Source organism: Pogoniulus pusillus, chromosome 18 (assembly GCF_015220805.1).
Source record: "Pogoniulus pusillus isolate bPogPus1 chromosome 18, bPogPus1.pri, whole genome shotgun sequence".
In the NCBI taxonomy this organism is placed as follows: domain Eukaryota; kingdom Metazoa; phylum Chordata; class Aves; order Piciformes; family Lybiidae; genus Pogoniulus; species Pogoniulus pusillus.
The window spans coordinates 24,719,212-24,740,175 of NC_087281.1; the positions used below are offsets into that span (position 1 = coordinate 24,719,212).

The 20,964-nt window shown below is 46.5% G+C and overlaps 1 long non-coding RNA gene across 2 annotated transcripts; it reads left to right on the forward strand.

Moving 5' to 3' along the window:
* Positions 1 to 2,275: 2,275 nt before the first annotated feature.
* Positions 2,276 to 10,458, forward strand: LOC135183320 (uncharacterized). Of its 2 annotated transcripts, XR_010305514.1 has the most exons (4): positions 2,276 to 2,584; positions 5,031 to 5,108; positions 8,374 to 8,489; positions 9,911 to 10,458. It is a non-coding gene; the product is annotated as an uncharacterized LOC135183320 (long non-coding RNA). The 2 variants fall into 2 exon arrangements; XR_010305513.1 differs by lacking the exon at positions 9,911 to 10,458 and having other exon boundaries at positions 8,374 to 8,675.
* The last annotated feature ends 10,506 nt before the right edge of the window (positions 10,459 to 20,964 follow it).

Here is a 20,964-nt window from a genome sequence, read left to right on the forward strand (position 1 = left end):
GTTTCTCCTAGTTCCTGTAGTTTTGGCCCAGGAAAGCAGCAACTTGCAGCGTGATGCTGTGAGAGCCCAGAGTGCTTGCTTAGCTGTTTGTTAGCTCATTCAAACATCATGATCTGTGGGCTTTGAAAGATTCAGTTCAGCTCTTCCTTGGAGTCATTATTAACTCTGCTGCCTATTTGCTGAGGAATCCTCATCTCTGGCCTTACAGGCACTGAGCTACAAAAGGGTGTTTGAGAGGGGTATTTGTATGCCATGGACATAGGTGGTGTTAAAAGACAGAAAGGTGGTTCCAGAGAGACTTCTAATGTGGCCAATGAGAGCTTAACGTGTGTAAAGGAAATAAATAATGAAACGAGATTGCCGTTTGGATTGGATGTGGGCTGCTGCCTCCGGGAATGAAAGATCTGGGGTGCCGATTCACTTTACTTCTATCACCACTGACATCCAAATTTGAAGCCGTTTCAGCAGCCAACATCTGGACGTGAGCTCTCCCTGAGATCGATCCCTGATCCCTTTTCATCTTCTTAGCTGGAATACTACTGAGCAACAGAGCACATTTCCCAGCTCTGTGAGATCACACAGTATGGCCAAACGTGAATAAAATAAGGCAACAAAAAAGGTAGTAAGGCACAAGCTCCTCAGTTAACCAGTTGGGTAAGTTTGGCACACTGTTTGATGAGGGGCTGAAGACAATTCTCTGCTGTGGGACAATGTCCACCAGATGAGAGCAGAAGTCTGCCAGATCCTATTGAGGGAAATCCAGCTGTGAGGCTAGGTTTATGAAAACAAAGGGAGATGCTGGATTTACACATCCAGCAGAGCTGAATCCTGCAAATGGATACCAAATTGTGCCAGTTAAGGCAGGACATGGTATCACAAATGTGATGGTATGGAGAGGTTGCTGCAGGTGCTTAGCAAAGAGCTCCAAGAAATGGGGATGATCTGGTTCTTGTGAGGAGATGGTAATGACACAGCTTTGTTTTCTACATATAGCAGTTATGATACTGAACAGTTCTTTCAGATCAGCTTTACTAATTTGATAAGCAAGAGATCCTTGTCAGGACACAAAAGCCCGAGAATTAAATTTTCACATTTATTGCTCATCACCCAGCCTCTTCTCTGCTTTTCTGGCCTATTTATCACAAAGTATTGCTGAAAACAGCTGGCTCACAGGGTAAAAAGGTTCAGGAGCACATGCCAAGAACACCAGTGCAAACAGGCATGTTCGCAACTTTCTATTTGCAGCTGCAGGAATACTTCAGTATTGGGAGATCACCTCCAAGTTTTTTCTGCTCTCCTGTCTTAGAATAAACCCTTAGGTCTTTTTCCACCCACACGTTTTTCTCATTGGCATGAAAGTAAATGGATATCTCATCAACCACCATCAGATAAGTTGGTGGTTGATCTCACCAGCTAAAGAGATCAACCAACTGTACAGATGAGAATGGAAATCTGTTTTACTGAGGCAGAGGAAAACAAGGAGCCAAGAACAAACAAGTGCGACAGCAGGCAAATTTCCTAAGCTGCCTGCTATGAACAAAGCAATGCTCCTGCTTTCTCTTATAGAATCATAGAATCAACCAGGTTGGAAGAGACCTCCAAGATCATCCAGTCCAACCGAGCACCCAGCCCTAGCCAGTCAACTAGACCATGGCACCAAGTGCCTCATCCAGGCTTTTCTTGAACACCTCCAGGGACGGTGACTCCACCACCTCCCTGGGCAGCCCATTCCAATGGCAAATCACTCTCTCTGCGAAGAACTTTCTCCTCTTGCTGTCACACCTTTGATTACATGTCCCCTAAAAAAGTTCCTGGAACTTCTCCTGGAAAGCTCAGTTTTAGGAATAAAACCTAGATTAGCAGAAGGGGAAGGTTTTCAAATGCTGGTTGCCAGACACTGGCGAGGTGAACCAGGCAAGCCCTAAGTGGTCTCTTCTTACATTTACACTGAAGCACTGTCCTGGAAGGCTAATAGGCCTAAAACATGTCCTGGCTTGCCCCACCCTTCTGCTGATGGGGGAAGCAAGGACAGAGGAAAACAAAGGCTTGGGCCATTATGTCCCCTCCCAAAGTGATAAACAGGTACTCACAGATATTCATGCACTTGTTAGTGTCTTGCCCAAGTAATGGTAAGCAAGCCCTGGTTTCACCTGGTGTGGTCAGTTTGGCAAAGTGCCATTCTGATTGGTGAATCTCTGTGGCCAAAGGAGCCATTGCACTTGGGCAAACAATATAAATGGAGCTCAGCTGCAAGCAGTGCTCTGCTCTGCCTCACTGCTTCATGGACAACTGGCTCTGCTCAGACATGGACAACATGTGCTGCTTCAGGCCAGCTTAGCCCTGATGTTTTGGGCTTGAACTACATGGAAATTTAAGTGCTTCAAGTTTACCCGAAGAGACATGGCCTAGCGGGACCCTGAGGAGCATCTTGGGGAAGGGTGAAGAGAAAGCATGCAGTTTCCACTTACAGACCACATCACCCTGATTCCTGCTGGGAGGAGCCTCTGCCGCAAGCCGCCGCCTTTCCCGAGAGCAGGCCGAGCAGTTCAGCGCTGCCGCGAAGGAGCCAGGGACCATCACCAGCGTGAGTAGAACAGAGTTTCCCTTGGGCTCCAGGCTGCCTACTTGTAAGTGGGGCAGAGCCGTTTTGCGGCTAAACCTTTCCCAGTTCTCTGACTCTGCGCCGTTGCTGACTTGCCCGTAAGCATCCTTGTGAAGGCTGGGAGCCACATTTAACTAGTTTGTGTATAGTCTGTGAGCAGGGCTTTTTGGAAATACAATGACTCACGTTTTATCATTCCTGCCTCATTAATTGCCCCAACTAATTCAAGCACCCACCACAGCCACTCTCAGACAGACCTCTGGGATGAACAGAATGTTGCTCTGGTGCAGTGTGACTTTTTGCTCCTCTTTACATATATAAAACATAAATAAGTTTACGTTTTACAAGGTAATATGTTGGAATTTCATACAAATTTGCTAGCCAAGGAAGCTAAGGAATAACTCAGCTTTATAAGCAGAACAAGCTTTTGAGCCTCTCTTAACTAGAGGAAGCTCAAGGCCCATTGTTTTTTCCCACCAATCCAGTCTGCAAATTTAAATAAAGCCTCTGTCTTTCCTAAGAAGGGGGCCATACAGACCAATGTAGTCACAGAGTTTCACTGGTCTTTGTTCTGTCAAAGCCATGCTGCCACTTCTGCAACTCCACTAATGACATTAACAGTGGCAGGACTAGGACAGAGCAGTTGATTGCATCACTTGCCCCCTCATAGCTCTACCTTAGGTGATATTTTAGTGTAACTGCAGAAGCCAGGGCTGTACTGTTGCAAAATATTCACGGTCTTGGCTCAGGCAGGTTGGCATTTGTTCACTAGAGATAAGGAACAAGTACAGGATTTTCCCTTTCCTGCTTCACAAAGTCTAAGAAAATTCAGTAAAGGACAATGCTGAGTTTCTTGGAAGGTACCTTTAATTCCTACTGAATTTCTGCAGGCAGAGTCACAGATAACAATAACCAAGACAGGACAAAATAAAAGCAAAGAGAGAGGTCTAAGACAAACCATGCTCCTTTTGCTATGGATCAGTTTAACTCCACACTTTCATCCCTAGTCAATGCCGATCAAAACATCGGAGACAGAAACAGCTCCAGGATTTCTGACAAAATAGGCCAAATGTGGTATAGCAGGAAAAAAAATCTGAAGAGCCATGGACCAAGAGCAAAGAAATGAATCTAAGTTAAAATCTGCCTGTCTTCCCCTGTCACCTCTTTTCCACTCCCCCAGCAACCTAAAAAGCTTCCACCATCATCTCCTTCTGGAAAGGCAAAGGCTTCAGGCACCCTCCTTTTTCTGTCAGCACTGTTGTAATTACATGAGCAACACCAAGCACAGCAAAGGAGTCTTGTATTTTCTTCAGTGCGTGTGCCTGGCCAGCCTGGAAGGTAGGCACTTTTGATGTCACTCCTTGTGCATCTGCATGCATAGCCCGCTGCGACTTGGCTGTTATTTGCTTTTCCTGCCTCACAGGGGTAGATAGTAAAGAAAGTAAATGAGAGAGTGCCCAAGGTGTCTCACGACATGATTTGGTTTGCCTTCTGAATTATTGCTGCCAGAAGCTAATGAGCATTTCTCCCCAGACTTTCTCTTACACGAACAGAAAACTGACTCGGTGTAACGAGATTTTCCACATGCCTGTTATTGTGGGGACAGGCTATGCAAGCCAGGAATGAGAAATATCTTCTCGGCTTGAGGCAGCTGCACAAAGCAAGTGAAGCTTTTACAGGAGTCGTGCAGTGAATGAAATGAACAAACTCAGATTTGCATCAAAATTTAGCCTCAAATCCTGAAAGGCGGAGAAATTTGAGGTGATCTTTTCTGCATCTTTCCTTGACATCTGCTGGAGGTACGGTGTGCTAACACGGTTTGGTGGTGTATAGAGGGGTGTGCTGAACCTGCTGCTTACCTCTGTGCTTACCTCTATATTCAAGGCCTGGCTCCAGTGCATATGGCAATGCCAGCAAGCTTATTTTCTGGTGTTTACCTAAGCAAAGTAGTAACCCAGTTGTGATTACAGCACTTTGCAGCCAGGACACTTGGGGCACTGTAGAACAACAATAGAGGCATTTCAGAACACAATCCAAACACAGTATTGAAGTCATCTTTATAATTCAAACAAAGCACGCCGAGTTCCTCAGAGGCGGAGCAACAGAGATGGCAGAAAGGAATAAATGTGTGGTTACAATGGTTTTTCTTCCAAAGCACGCTGTGAGAAAATGTGATTTAGATGGATTCAGCAGGGCAGTGGTGGTGGTAGGGTGAGTTCCTGGTGCTGAAGCCCAAAGACTCATGCTAAAAGCTGAGCTGCGTCTGGTGCTGACACACAAAGTCGAATTCAGCCAAAGGGAAGGATGCTTGGGGTGCCATGAAGTGCATCCATCCTGCAATAGCAGTGTGTTCAAGTTGCTGTGACCCACAGGAGGCAGCTGAGTGCAGGGCACGTGAGATTTAATCAGTGCTGTTTTCACCTGCTAGGGAGGACTGAAGGAGTGACCTACTAACTGATGTGAAAGCCATGCAAGGGGATGGAGAACAACATACAAGACCCCAAAGGTGAGTGTTGCACCAACAAAGAGTGAAAACTGTGGCCCACCCCTGGTGCAAAATAGACAGACACACACACACACACACCCCCTCTTCTATTGTGCTCAGCCCTTACCTTCCCGGCGAAACGCAGGTGAGCCCATTGAAAGCACCAGCTTGCCTGCTCAGCTGTGAGGGCTTCCCAGGGAATGCTGACAGAGCTGCTGTTATTCCTGCCATGCAACGTCTCTGAACACAGCATGGAGATATAAAGCCAGCAGGAGCCTCACAGACAAGAGCATTGTGATTTGTTGAGAGCTTCCTCCAAGGCCAGTGCTACGTAAAGCGAGCTGCATCTGATGCTAAGCCTCTAGCTCCAAGGCTACTCAAAGCTAAATATTATTTGTAGTGTAGCTTGCAGAGCTCTAAGCTGGATGCTGCCCGGTGCCTCCCCCATCTAAACTGAGGAGTTCCTGCTTAGATGCCAAATGTTAGAGCTGCCTTTGAGTGTCTGACATTGATTTCAGTGAGATGCAATTGCTGGAGCTTGGTTCTCACTGAACAAAATAAAAGAATCACAGAATTGACCAGGTTGGAAAAGGCCTCCGAGATCATCCAGTCCAACCTATCACCCAGCACCTTCTAATTAACTAAACCATGGCACCAAGTGCCTCATCCAGTTTGCTTTTAAACACCCCCAGGGACAGTGACTCCACCACCTCCCTGGGCAGCCCATTCCAATGCAAATTGCTCTTTCTGTGAAGAGCTTCCACCTTGAGACTGTGTCCTCTTGCTCTGTCACTTGTTCTGCCTGGGAGAAGAGACCAACCCCACCTGCCTACAGCCTCCTTTCAGGTAGCTGCAGACAGCAATGAGCTCTGCCCTGAGCCTGCTCTTCTGCAGGCTGCACACCCCCAGCTCCCTCAGCCTCTCCTCACAAGGCTGTGCTCCAGGCCCCTCCCCAGCCTTGCTGCCCTTCTCTGGACACCTTCCAGCACCTCAACATCTTTCTTGAATTGAGGAGCCCAGAACTGGACACAGCACTCAAAGTGTGGCCTGACCAGTGCTGAGTAGAGGGGCAGAATGACCTTCCTGGTCCTGCTGGCCACACTGCTCCTGATCCAGGCCAGGATGCCGTTGGCCTTCTTGGCCACCTGAGCCCACTGCTGGCTCATCTTCAGTCACTGACAACCAGCACTCCCAGGTCCCTCTCTGCCTGGCTGCTCTCAGCCACTCTGTCCCCAGCCTGTAGTGCTGCATGGGGTTGTTGTGGCCAAAGTGCAGAACCTGGCACTTGTCCTTGTTAAAACTCATGGTACTGGACTGTGCCCATCTGCCCAGCATGTCCAGATCCCTCTTCAGAACCCTCCTACCCTCTAACAGAGCGACACTTGCTCCCAACTTGGTGCTGTCTGCAAAGTTACTGAAGCTGGGCTCAATCCCCTCATCCAGATCACCTATAAAGGTATTGAACAGGACTGGACCCAGCACTGATCCCTGGGGAACACCACTAGTGACTGTAAAAGACCTTAAGCAAAGGCATGCCTGGTGAAGCTAAGTTTGGTGTAGCAAGAAGGGGGAAGAACATTGCCTTCTGCCTTTGCTGCCTTTTCTGCTCTATGAAGCAGGCATTTTTCACTCCCAGACTCCCATAGAATTCCAGGAGAAATGCCAGGAAGCTCTCAAGGAGAAGCTTGGAGTCAGAGCTGAGCCCTGCTAATGGTGTGCACTGTGAACTGTAAATACTGGTGGCAGTGGAGAATACCAGAGAGGGCAAAGATGCTTATCAGGAAAGCACCAATACTTCACTGGAGCAGAGTTGTTCAGTAATGTGTTGTCTGGGGAGATAGCAGGAGGTCACTGAATTGTGCTGGCTGTCCTGCAGGAGTCCCAGAGCCAGCAGCAAAAAGCTCCAGAGCAAGCTGACTGCCTCAGTGAGCGTGTTAGGGTTCCACAACGTGTCAGACCTGACGTAGTGTAAAAATAAACCAAATACTTTATTATAATCCCACTAACATAAGCATAGCCACAAACTTCACAAGAAAATCCAATCATGCATGTGACATCCAGATTTTCCCTCTGATTTAAAGACCACCAGATGATCTTGGTTCAAACTTTAGTTAAACATAACCAGGTAGGGAAAGGGCCTTTGCTGTATAAACAAACCTAGTTAGCTTTACCAGAATAGCAGGTAATTAAAATGAGTTACCAACATCTGTACAGTGCTTTAGACACTGACTGTGTGCTTGGGCTCTTGGAGTATCCTCTCTAGAGAAGAAGACAGAAGACACTGCTTTACGATCTTTGCATTCCCTCCAGAAGCTGTCCCTGTGTGATGGGTAGGAAGTGGGTCCAGAAGGCAGGGGTTGTACTAGAACTTCTTTTCTTCCACAGCTACCCTGCACCCAAATGTCTAATTGTTACATGAAGCAAAGTGATCATAGAATCATAGAATCAACCAGGTTGGAAGAGACCTCCAAGCTCATCCACTCCAACCGAGCACCCAGCCCTAGCCAGTCAACCAGACCATGGCACCAAGTGCCTCATCCAGGCTTTTCTTGAACACCTCCAGGGATGGTGACTCCACCACCTCCCTGGGCAGCCCATTCCAATGCCAATCACTCTCTCTGCCAACAACTTCCTCCTAACATCCAGCCTAGACCTCCCCCTGGCACACCTGGAGCCTGCATCCCCTTGTTCTGTTGCTGGTTGCCTGGGACAAGAGACCAACCCCCACCTGGCTACAGCCTCCCTTCAGGTAGTTGTAGACAGCAATGAGGAGATGTATATCTCAGGTACAGTGCTCAGAATCAGTACTCCCAGTGAAGTCATTGATGGCTGAGAAGATGAGAGTTCAGGGTATCACCGAATAAAGAACCAGAATAGCTTAAAAATTACAGTATGAGAATCATTGCTGATATTGTCCAGTCTGTGCCTTGGCTGGGAAAGTTCCTGTGGCAGATAAACAGCATCCTTGCAAGACTTCGAGCCTGAGATTTCAAGCTGGCTCATGCAAGAACAGCTACAGCAGTTCTGTGATTTCGGGGTTAAATATTTAGAATTAGAGAAGATATCAAAGAACACCTTCTTTGTTTTTAAAAGAGCATCAGGACATATTGGACCCGCAATTAACTGAATTCCACCTGTCCAGAATCCCTTAAGTGCTGCCTTTCTCTCCAAAGACCTCCCATTATGCTGCCTCGTGTATAATTAGTGACATTAAGCCTCTCTCTATGGCCTTTCTCCCTGTCACAGGCTCTTCACAACATGCACTGACATTGTCCTTTCCTCCCAGCTTTTAGAAGAAACGACTTCTTTGACACCACCCCTGAGCGAGATGCACAGAAGTACCAAAGCAGAAAGCTATTCTGGGATGAACACACAGATCCACCTAGCTACTCATCTTTGCAGGCAAGTGGTATCTCCTGTGGATTTCTTCTTCAGATGGAAGGAAAAAGGATCCAGGGTACACGGCCTCCTGCAGTCCAGGGCACCTGGTGAGAAAGTGACTGACAGTGTTCCAAAACTTCCAAAGGTTTTTTCATTCTTGTAGGACACACTTTTGGGTATTTGAATTAAACAACCTCCTGGAGCTTCCTTGCTCATTTTGAGAACCTTCTTTCTTATGTGAAACACTTCCCTTGGGTGTTTGAGGTTGAGGAATTGTAGAACAAGTTCAGCCTGAGATAGAAGCCTGGCAAGGCCAGCTATTCCAGGAAGAGGCTTCAAGATACTGAAAGAGACTGCTATGTCTTGCTGTGAACACTTCTGTCTTCCTATTCTTCTACTCTCCTTGTCCCTCCAGTTTTCCTGAAAAGAACTTGAGGATAATGATCAGCAATAACATAAATAGCAAAATATGAGAGCTACCTAGGAATGAATAAAGGAGATGATCCCCTGGGACTGGTCCAGAGTATGTAACAGTGTCAGAAGTCATTGCAGAACCTCACTGCCACACTGCTCCCTGGCAGTTCCCGGCTTTGTTTGCCCTCAGTGTCAGCACTATGTCTACAGAGCAGAGCTGTTGGTAAAGGATCAAACAAAGTGTTTAGTGGTGCCCAATTTTCTGAGTTTTTAGCTCAGTTTTGACTTAGCCTTTTCAGACAGAAAGTCAGGGCCTGAAAGGCACCTCACAAGTTCATCTAGTTCAACCCTCCTGCCAGAGCAGGATCATCTGTACCAGATCACACGGGAATGCATCCAGGCGAGTATTGAGTATCTCCAGAGAGGGAGACTCCACAACCCTCCCAGGCAGCCTGTTCCAGTGCTCTGTCACCCTCACACTGAAAAAAAATTTCCTCATCTTTACTTGGAACTTCCTGTGCCTCAGCTTGCACTCACTGCCCCTTCTCTGGCACTGGGCACCACTAAGAAGAGCCTGAGTCCATCCTCCTGGCGTTCACCCTTTACACATCTATAAACATTAATGAGGTCACCTCTCAGTCCACTCCACTCCAAACTAAAGAGCCCCAGCTCCCTCAGCCTCTCCTCCTGAGGAATATGTTCCACTCCCTTCATCATTTTTGTGGCTCTGTCCTGGACTTCTTCAAGCAGTTCCCTGTCTTTCTTGAACTGAGGGGCCCAGAACTGGACACAATATTCCAGATGCAGCCTCATACGGGCAGAGCAGAGGGAGAGAACCTCTCTTGACATGCTAACCACAGCCCTTCTGATACACCCCAGAATGGCATTGGCCTTCTTGGCCACAAGAGCACACTGTGGCTTGTGATCAACCTTCCATCCACTAGGACCTCCAGATCCTTTCCCCCTTCACTGCTCTCCCACAGGTCAGTCCCCAACCTATCCTGATACCTGGGGTTGTTCTTTCCCAGGTGCAAGACTCTACACTTGCCCTTTTCTCAAGCTCCTCCTGAAGAAAAAGCTGAGATGTGATTGAACAAGAAGCATGTAAATGGAAAATGGACAGAACATGAAATGCTTCTCCTGGCATTTTATTCATTCTTCAGCCATTACCCTTCACTAATGTACAAACCAGTGAAAGGATGGGTACAAATATGTTCCAAGTCAGACAAAGTAAAATTGATGGAGACTACAGATGCCAAAGCAAATGAGATCTCTGAAGGCTTGGAAAGAAATTCACTGACATATCCACTCAATATTCATTGAAATGAGCTCAGAGAACTTTGCTCAATTAAAGCCTGGCTGCAGGGCAAAGCAGATCTAAGCTGAACTCAGAAGCAGTTTTTGGACCCATAAGATCGAGGTCAAAAGAGACATAATTGGCCAAGGATTGCAGTATATTATAATGACAACTAGAACAGGTGTTTTGGAGCACTCTAGCTTAATGATGCCTATCTCTCATAGTTACACCAGTACTTACACTTCTACAGACAGCTTAGCAGCATAGCTACACCTATAAGTGCAGATTCACTCAGACAAAGGGGGATTTCTGGCCTTGCTAGTCAGTGAATAACAATTAGGACAGATTCTGATCCTAGGGACAGTAAATCTGGAATAAATCCACCGAATTAACTGAAACTTCAGCAGATTTACAGTAGCAAGGACTGTTTCCACATATTCAGTTGTGGTATTGCAGACTTACATTGAAATATCGTATGTCTTATGCCCATCTCATCTGGAAAGAGGAAATTACAGACAACTGGAGCCAGCATTGCCCATCAGCTCCCCAGACTCTCCATAAAAGCTCCAGAACAAGCATGATTTTGCCAGTGAAAGTTATGCAGATCTTCACTGCTGTTCTAAATAATGCCTCCCTGCCATACTGACGCAGTCAGTTGCAATAACATCTTACATTTCATCACAAAGGAGACAGGGAGGAATTCAATTTAGAGGTTTTGATGGAGTGCTCTGACTCTCCTTTGCTGCATGGGACCTTATTAAAGATACTTTCAAGACGGGCATTTGCAGCCTTGCTCTGATTGCCCCTTCTGCGAAGTCCATTTCAGGAGCCTGTGTGGCTCAGTTTGAAGCTCTGGAGAACAACGTCACCCACTGACCACCCAGCAAACACCTCCAGGGGAAGCTGTGAATGAATGTAAAAGGCTGCTGGAGAAAAGTCACCCTTGGCAGGTGAAAGTTCTAAAATCTCACTGCTTGTGCTGGACGCTGAGGCATAAGGTGGGTCATGCATCTCCAAACAACAGATTCATGTCTTGACCTACTGAATGTGAAATTGGAAGAAACATATGCAGTGTATGAGCCTAAGAGAGAATCTAGGTCAGGTGGACCCCAGGCAAAAGCTGTGCATTTTCATCATGGTGCATTCTCAGAGGATGCTATGAATATCTTAACACAGAGACAAAGATCTTCCATGCAAGATCTGACTGCCCTCTGACTACAGTTTTGTAATAGCTCTCATGAAACTAAAGGCAGAATATCATTTAAGTGAGTTTGATAACTAACTCTGGAAATAAAATAATAGAACCATTAGTAAATCTTTTCACTTCAGAATCTAGACAAAGAGGATCAAATTACTATCTGGTGTAATCTAATTGAGTTCCATGGATTTACAACCACAGACAAATTTTACCCAACAAAGAGAATAACATAAATGTTTTATTCTGACATTTGTGACATCATAAAGTTAATATAGCTGTGCAATGAAGGGAAGATTTCTGAGCACATTTGTCTAATTTAAGTCTCATTTATAAGGGAAAGTAATTAAATACATTCCATAAAACTGGAGAAAGCAGAAGAGAATGCTGAAGAATGTCACTTCATTCGTGGGACAGAGATGTACTTCCTGCTGTTTATCTTTTGTACTGCAAGCAGGAGTTCCCATTTATGTTCAGCTATCAGCTGCCAACCTAGAGCCCACTGGAAGATGCATGTGATTTCCAGAAGGATCTTCTTAAACACCACCAGTGGAGAGACATTTCATATTTTGTCTTCCTCCGGAATAAAAGAGATCACTTCAAATTATTTCCATGACCGTTCTGCAAGTATTTGAGGAAGGAGGCTAACACCAAGAAGATAATGCCTAGGACAGACACAAGTTAGGGAAGACTCACTGGTTTCATTAGGGGAGAGAGCAGTTCAGCAAGCTCAAGAGTAGCTCTCATCCTACCATGATGTTCACGAAGTTCAGTAGGCCAATTTAAGAAAGTAGAAATAACATTTCCTTGTAATGGACAACAAAGTGCTGGCAGTGATATCCCATGGCTCTGGGTGCCATGCTGTAGTGGGGAGAGCATCTGCAGTGGGAGATAGGACCCAGACAAGTGCTTGCAGTGCACAGAGAAATGAAGTGAGTATCCTTTAGTCTCCATAGCATCCTGCCTCTGTACTGATGCCAGAGTGATCAATTCCTTTTGGTTCTCTAAGAAGCTCTGGAAGTTTCTGAAAATGCTCCAGTTTAAGAATAAGCTCATAATGTTCATACATAAACCAAGTTGGGAAATCATTGAAATCATGAAGGTTGGAAAAGACCTTGCAGGTTATCAAGTCCAACTGGAAGCCAGCTACCAGCAGCACGGAACCGGAGCTCAAGCACAACATCCACACGCTTCTTCAACTCCTCTAGGGATGGGGACTCCAGCACCTCCCTGGGCAGCCTCTTCCAAGGCCTAGCTCACTCTCTCACCCTTCTAATCCACAAGCACAGCCTTGTGTGCTCTCAGCTTCTGCTTCATCCCCATCTTTTCCCTCTCATTCATATCTTCTCCCCAAGTCCACCAGCTTTTCCCCAGGCACAGCCATGCCCACCACAACCTCCCCAAAGCTGGAAAAGACCTTGAATGTCCTGCAAGCCAGCTACCAGGAACACTGAACTACAGCCTGAAGCAAGCTACTGTCCAGTTGCAGATGTAGGGGGGTGTAGAAGAAGAAGAAGCACAAGAAGAGGAAAAGCAAGAAGAGAGAAAGGTATGTGGTAACACTCACTCAAACACTGACTGCACCCCTTTGGACCATGCTCCCAGTGCCTTATTTGGTGATGTTCTTCCTTCCCCATTTTCCCATCTCTCCATTGTCTTCCTCCGGGATAAAAGAGAGAATGAAGCAATAGTGACCTGAGAAAACAGGATGCCTGACTGATAACCAGGTGCAGAAGCTGAGGTGCAGTCATAGAATCATAGAATCATAGAATCAACCAGGTTGGAAGAGACCTCCAAGATCATCGAGTCCAACCTAGCACCCAGCCCTAGCCAGTCAACCAGACCATGGCACTAAGTGCCTCATCCAGTCTTTTCTTGAAGACCCCCAGGGACGGTGCCTCCACCACCTCCCTGGGCAGCCCATTCCAATGGGAAATCACTCTCTCTGTGAAGAACTTCTTCCTAACATCCAGCCTATACCTACCCTGGCACAACTTGAGACTGTGTCCCCTTGTTTTATTGCTGGTTACCTGGGAGAAGAGGCCAACCCCCACTTGGCTACAATGCCCCTTCAGGTAGTTGTAGACAGTAATAAGATCACCCCTGAGCCTCCTCTTCTCCAGGCTAAACAGGCCCAGTTCCCTCAACCTCTCCTCATAGGGTTTGTGTTCCAGGCCCCTCACCAGCTTCGTTGCCCTTCTCTGGACATGCTCCAGCACCTCAACATCTTTCTTGAATTGAGGGGCCCAGAACTGGACACAGTACTCAAGGTGTGGCCTGACCAGTGCTGAGTACAGGGGAAGAATAACCTCCCTTGTCCTGCTGGCCACACTGTTCCTGATGCAGGCCAGGATGCCATTGGCTCTCTTGGCCACCTGGGCACACTGCTGGCTCATCTTCAGCTTACTATCTATCAGTACCCCCAGGTCCCTTTCCTCCTGGCTGCTCTCCAGCCACTCAGTCCCCAGCCTGTAGCACTGCTTGGGGTTATTGTGGCCGAAGTGCAGAACCCTGCACTTGGCCTTGTTAAATCTCATCCCATTGGCCTCTGCCCACCCATGCAGCCTGTCCAGGTCCCTCTGCAGGGCTCTCCTACCTTCCAACAGATCAACACCTGCTCCTAGCTTGGTGTCATCTGCAAACTTACTGATGCTGGACTCAATGCCCTCGTCCAGATCATCAATAAAGATATTGAACAGGACTGGGCCCAGCACTGATCCTTGGGGAACACCACTAGTGACAGCTGCCAACTGGATGTGGCACCATTCACCACCACTCTCTGAGCTCTGCCATCCAGCAGAGAGGCAAAGGAACAAGTAAAGGTGTGCACACACCGACTCTCAGGAAAGGGCTGCATATAAGCAGAGCGCCTGCGTGGCTCTGGTCCTCTCCTGGAGCGAGTTTGGTCCTGGCCTGTGCTACCTGCATCTGAGTTCATCTGTACATGCAGCCCAGTAGTGCTGAGCAGAGTGCCAGCATGTCCAACGGTTTTGCTTTGGTTTCAACTAAACTGAGGAAGCCCTCTCTGGAAAAGATCTGCCTTTGTTTATGAAGGACTTGCTACTGAGAAAGGAGTGCCCGTTGGTGCCCTGCAGCCACATAGTTTCAGGTTAGGGAGTAGGGTTGCTGGGATTTCCCCCCCCCCCCCCCCCCCCCCCCCCATCTTATGCTCCTAGCAACATTTGTCAGTGTAACTGGTCCCAGCACGCCAGATTTGTTCATCCAGCTGCCTCCTCTGGCCTCCACAGCACTGCAACGCTGCAGCAGTTCTTGTGAACCAGGGGCTCTGTAATCCTGGACACATATCCTGGAGGGTTTATTCCCTCTCTTGCTTGTGGCCCTGGATGTCACCACGTCATTGTGATGCAAATTTCTCTCTCACAGCTACCACCACCTACTAACTACCTAGTATGGGATCTTGGCTTACACACACTAAAACAGTACTTTGACAGCAACGATGTTGGGACTTTTTTTCTATTCTAGGAAGACAATCTGCCCATCAACTTCCCCAGCCCATGAAACTTTGCTGGGCACTTCTATAAGACCTGCTCACTTATACCAGTAGTTAATGTGGCATGCATAGCAAACATCTATTGGGAAGGCTGCTGAAGTTACGACAAAGCTGGAGGCTACCGAGCAATACCTGCTCCTATGAAAATGTGATCCTACAGCATCTTCTGGTGCATAGCTAAACCTAGCCCTGAGCCTTACTGGCTGCTAAAAAAGTGAAGCTCAGGATCTCTGAACATGATACGGTTAGCAAATTGCAACAGATCACAGCTCCAAAGTGAAGGTAGTTTTGCACCCCTTCTTTAAACTCAAGTGCTAACCGTGCTGAAATGCAACTTCATTATGCAGCCTGGCAAGAGTTCAGCTCTTTTATTGGAAGGGCATTTTGTTATGTTTATTAGATTTGTTGAAAAGGCACTTTATGGTGCTTATGAGATAGCACATAAATTTATGAATCTGTAAGATTTTTGTCAAAAATAGCCTTCATTGAAAATCAAATAATACAAGCAGAAAAACCTGCCACCAGACAAATCCAGACTTTTCCATCAGGCAACACAAAGCAATCTGTGAAATGCTGCCAGTGAAACCCGTGCTGTAAGGCGGTGCAATAGCTGTCTGGGTGCACACAGTCAGGCTGCAACGCTCCCAGCTGGATACAGATGTGGCAGTTTCATCTGATGTCTTTGCCTGACTTCGAGTGTGGGAATCCCAGGGCATCTGCTGGTTTTCTTGCCCTAGGTTTTGCAGTAGGAAGGAAAGAGCTTCTGGCTTTCAGCAAGTTACTGCTGTCCATAATAAGCACTTGTCCCTCCAGGCTTCAGAGCATGACCGGCTGGGGATGACGTCCTGCCTTGGAATGAGCCACAAGCACATCCTCCACCAGCTCTCTGCTCCTGCCTCCACCCCAGGGGCCCATTCTGCAGGGTTTTTCTTTCATTTTACGCTATTTCTTTCTGTCTTCCCCCCACCATTTCAAGTAAAAATCTACCTTCTATTTCTGCTCAAAGGGCTTCTTTCTGCTCCCTCATTTTTTCCTTTGTTCATCCTCTGCAATACCATCAAGATGATGTGAAACTCTTGATCTCTTCTCTTTTCTTCTTTACTTAGGAGGTCAGTCTGCCACTCTGCAATTGATAGTCTCCATCTTCTTTGAAGACTTCGATGTGACAGCAAGATAAAGCCGAGGAATTTATTAAGTCATTACTGTGTCTGCTGGGATCTCTGTAGCAGCCATGACAACATTTCCAAAACCATGATTTTGGAGTGGCATTCCCAAGTCTTTTCCCCAGGCAAGAGAAGGCTTAGCAACAATACAATGTTTTCCCATGCTACTTTCCGTTTGCAAAGTGGTGGGGATGAGAGGCACTGGGAGGTGAGGCAGGAGAAACCTATGCAGTAAAGAGCTGGATAAAGTGTCCGGATTGAGAGAGAACACAGTCAGCCCTTTGCATCTTTTCCTTGACTTTGTGGAACTGTCTGCACGCACTCCACTAAGCCCTTGATGCTCCTGGAGAACATGCAGAACGAATAGAGGAAAGACTGGATGAGCTCCTAACTGTTCCCAGGGCCAGCAGCTCAAAGCAGAGCAGCCTGTGGCTGAGCAAATTCTGAGCTGAGCAGCGTTCAAAGTCCCTGAGCTCCCTGGAGCCAGAGGCTTGACTCTCAGCAGGGCCAATTCAGCTCGCTACTTCCAGCTGCTTACCTGCAGTCCGCTTATCTTCCTGTCTCCAATGCCTCAGGTAACACCATCACATCCTGAAGCGGTGCCAGATTAATGTGCCAGCAGTAAGTTTTGTAGCGCTCTTGGTGAGAGCTGGGGTTTCCCCAGTGGCTTTGAGTAATGATTGCATCTAACTGGCAGGAGCGCCAGACCTTCTGGGGAGTAAATTTCCTGGGGAAGTGTTCAATAGATAAGACACTCTGCCACTTAATGTAAACATTTACAGTTGTTAGGACCAAATTTGGGTTCTCTTCTGAATAATTGGAAGAACTCACACATATTTTGACAGTGCTAAGTAAGCACTTTGGACCCGGACCTTGATTTATAATATGCTTTGGGGTTAAAGAAGTCCTATAAATGTAAAATTATTATTATTATTAACAGTATCATTGCAAATCCCCAGACAGGGAGCTGGGAACATGTATTTGTTAAGCCAAACGTAACCACTGCAGGAGACCAAGTTATTCTTGTCTACTGCTAGAATGAAGAAGAACAGCACTATGAACCAATATGAATACAAATACCCTGTGGATTAAATGTATCCCTGAGATTGCCCTTGCAAGCCAGGTATCAAATTTTGCTCTGTTTTCTAGAGATTGATTTTTATTCTACAATTCTCATCAGATTTTACAGTCACCATTACTTCAAGCTTATTATATTTGTAATAGGATACAAATACAAGACCGTTTACTGTATCCACATATTCAGCAGGAATAAATTGACAGTCTGATTGAAACTGTCCTGCAGGAATGGTTTTAAGCACATTCAACAAGAGTGTTTTATAAATAAGGCTGCAAAACATGTCCTCTCGAACTGGAGAATTTGCCATTAGCAAGTGAAGGAAAAGCAATATGCCTAGAACAGAGCTAAACTGAATGCTCCTACTCTGGAGCCCACTTTTCACTTGATGTGTTTTCAGAAGAGACCTCAGCTGCAGGGTGTGATGACCTTCCGTGCATAGCTGCTACGGAAAGCAGTTGGTAACTTGGGTGCTTCACTAACACAAGAGCATCAGGACTCAGGATAACTGTTCAAGGGAACCTTGGCAGAAAAGGAATGAGGAATATCAACGTTTTGCAGTGGCCTTTTTGAAATCCTGGTCAACGACTGAGAAGCTGTTGTGAGGACATTCTACAGAACCAAGAGGCCACTCTTAGCTTCCAGGTGTGAATATCTAGAAGACGTATCTGGCCAGACAGGGAGTTCCTCAGTACAAGAAGGAGTGCCCAAACCATTGTCAAGCTCTTCATAGGCAACATAGTAAAGGAGGAGTTTCAACAGAGATTTGGGGAGGTAATGAGGGTCTTTTGCTGCTCTTTACCAAGATTACTGTGAATAACAGTAAGCGGAAAAAAGCACAGAAGTGTTTCTATAAAAATGTTAACAAGTGAGAAGTGGAGAGTGACAGAATGATGAGAAGGGAAATGACATTGTCATAGCAAAGAAGAGCTTTTTGGCAGGGTGGGAAGGGCTTGACAGGAAAGATAAATAGCTTGTGTTTGATGGAGTAAAAAAGGGGAATGTAGTAGAGAAAGAGCAAAAAAAGCTTGTAAAATCCTCAGATGGAGGGATTAGGAGGATGATCTTTACAGCAGTACTCTGCAGGGGTGTGCACAGACTGGAACTACACTTGGTGATGGCAAAGAGGAGGATGTTGGAATTACAGCAGCGCAAGACGAGAGATTTATTCAGACCTGATAGGGCTTTTTTGATGCTTTAAAATAGGAAGGCTAGGCTAGTACCAGCATCTTTTCTATCTTACCTGGAAGTGAAAGGAGGAGTTTTGGAGCATTTTTTCCCTTCTGATTATGATGGCTTCATTTTTACACCAATGTGTTTTGTTCCAGCTTCTCACAGCCTGCAACATCCATGGGAAAGCCCTGTTGCCTTTGTGGGAAAGAGAAGAACATGCTCTGAAAAGGTGTCCGTTCTGGGGTCTTCAGTGTCCTGCTGTCTCCTTAGCTGATCTACTCTAAACCCTGTCACTACTAGGACAGGCAGGTGAGACCTCTTAGTACAGGTTTGGTGGTGCCTAATAAATGGACACTCCAGGTGAAACCTCTTACGGGGCTAGCAGAAGAAGAAAACGATTCTGCTTCAGACCGCTGGGGGTTTATTATCTGTCACAGAATCACAGCAACATTCAGGTTGGAAAAGACCCTCAGGAACACCAAATTCAACCGATACCCCTGCTCTGTAAGGTTCACCCATAAACCATATCCCTAAACACCACATCCGCACAACTTTCAAACACATCCAGGCTTGGTGACTCAGCCACCTCCCCGGGCAGCTCATTCCAGTGCCTGACCACTTTTTCTGTTAATAAATTCTTCCTAATATTTAGTCTAAACCTACCCAGCCACAGCGTGAGGCCATTCCCTCTTGTTCTATCACTATTTACCTGTGAGAAGAGAACACCAGCAGCTTCTCTAAAACACCCTTTCAGGTAGCTGTAGACAGCAGTGAGGACTCTCCTCAGCCTCCTCTGTTTCAAACTACCCATCCCCAGCTCCCTCAGTCACTCCTCATAAGATTTATTCTCCAGACCCTTCCCCAGCTTCCTTGCCCTCCTTTGCACTCTCTCCAGCACCTCCACATCCCTCTTGTAATGGGATGCCCCAAACTGAACACAATACTCAAGGTGTGGCCCTACGAGAGCAGAGTACAAGGGGACAATCACCTCCCTGCTCCTGCTGGGCATGGCATTTCTAATCTCAGCCAGGATGCCACTGGTTTTCTTCGCCACCTGGGCACACTGCTGGCTCCTATTCAGCACAAGAAGATGTCTGATTGTTAAGAAATGGAATTGCCATGCCATACCAAACATATGGACCATATAGTTTAATAATCCCACTGTGATAATTCACAGTGAAGCACTCCAGATGAAGCACAGGGAGCCTAGCAGAGACAAGGAGGGAATGACTTGCCGACAGGCGAAGTGTCTTTTTAATTCTTATCAGCTCACAGCTAGCCTAGGCCCTGAAGCAAGAGGCTTTATAGCCTTTCACAACAAAAGAAAATGTGTATTCTATTTAATGAGAACATTCCCAATTACATTATCCATATAAATGTCTAATCCTTTCTTAAAATCCTACTAATCTCCCAGTCTTAATGTTATCTTATGGGAACGAGCTCATTAAGCATTGTAAAAAGCATGTTTTATTTTAACACTTTTGTGCTTTCTGCCTTTTACTTCCACTGAACATCCTCTTGTGCATTTATTCTGGGAGGGTGACTAGGAACATCTTTTTTTCCTTCTTTCTACCACACATATTTTCTACATCTCAGTCAGGGATGTCCTCTCTGACATACAACTTTAAGCCTTTCCAGACCTTTCCCATTTAAACACCAAATGCACACAGTTTGGCAATTTCTGCCACTTTCTGTCACCTGTATGTGGGAGCCTTATTCAGTATCCTTACCAAAACAGGACAATAATGTGACATTAACTTAAGCAAGGGTATCATCACCATCACAGACTGATTTGTCCCATACTTGAGGTCTAAGAGTTACAGCTCAACCAAAACTTGTTTTTGCTGGCTGATGTTGTCGCTCTGCCACTCTCCATCATCTTGCCAAATGGTGGCAGACAGGAGAGGTGCCTGAGGACTGAGGCAGAGCTAATGTCACTCCAGTCTTCATAAAAGGCAAGAAAGAGGTTTCAGGAAACTATAGAGCAGTCAGCCTCACCTCCACCCCTGGAAAAGTGATGGAGCGGCTCCTTTTAGAGGGCATCCCTTGGCACCTAGAAGAGAAGAAGGTTGTCAGGAGTAGTCAACATGGATTTACCAAGAGGAAATCATGCTTGAGCAACGTGATAGCATTCTATGATGCCAAGAAGTGAATGTGTAGATTTGGGGAAACCAGTGGATGTAGTCTACCCTGACCTTAGCAAGGCCTTTGACACCATCTCCCATGACATCCTAGTGAGCAGGCTCAGGAAGTGTGGGAAGGAAGAGCAGTCAGGTGGATTAGGAACTGGTTGCAAGACAGAGGTCAAAGAGTGGTGATCAACGGTGCCAGGTTCACTGGATGTAAGCTGCAGCACCTCAACACAAGGGGGAACTTCTTTGCTGTAAGGGTCACAGAGCACTGGAACAGGCTCCCCAGTCTCATACTGCTGTATTTTCTTGTTGGGCCTTCTGCAGATCACAGGATCACAGGATGTCAGGGGTTGGAAGGGACCCAAAGAGATTGATTCCAATCTCCCTGCCAGAGCAGCACCATACAATCTAGCTCAAGGCACAGAGGACAGGCCTTGGAAGTCTCCACAGAAGGAGACTCCACAACCTCTCTGGGCAGCCTGTTCCAGTGCTCTGTGACCCTTGTGTTGCTGTGGAACCTCCTGTGCTGCAGCTTA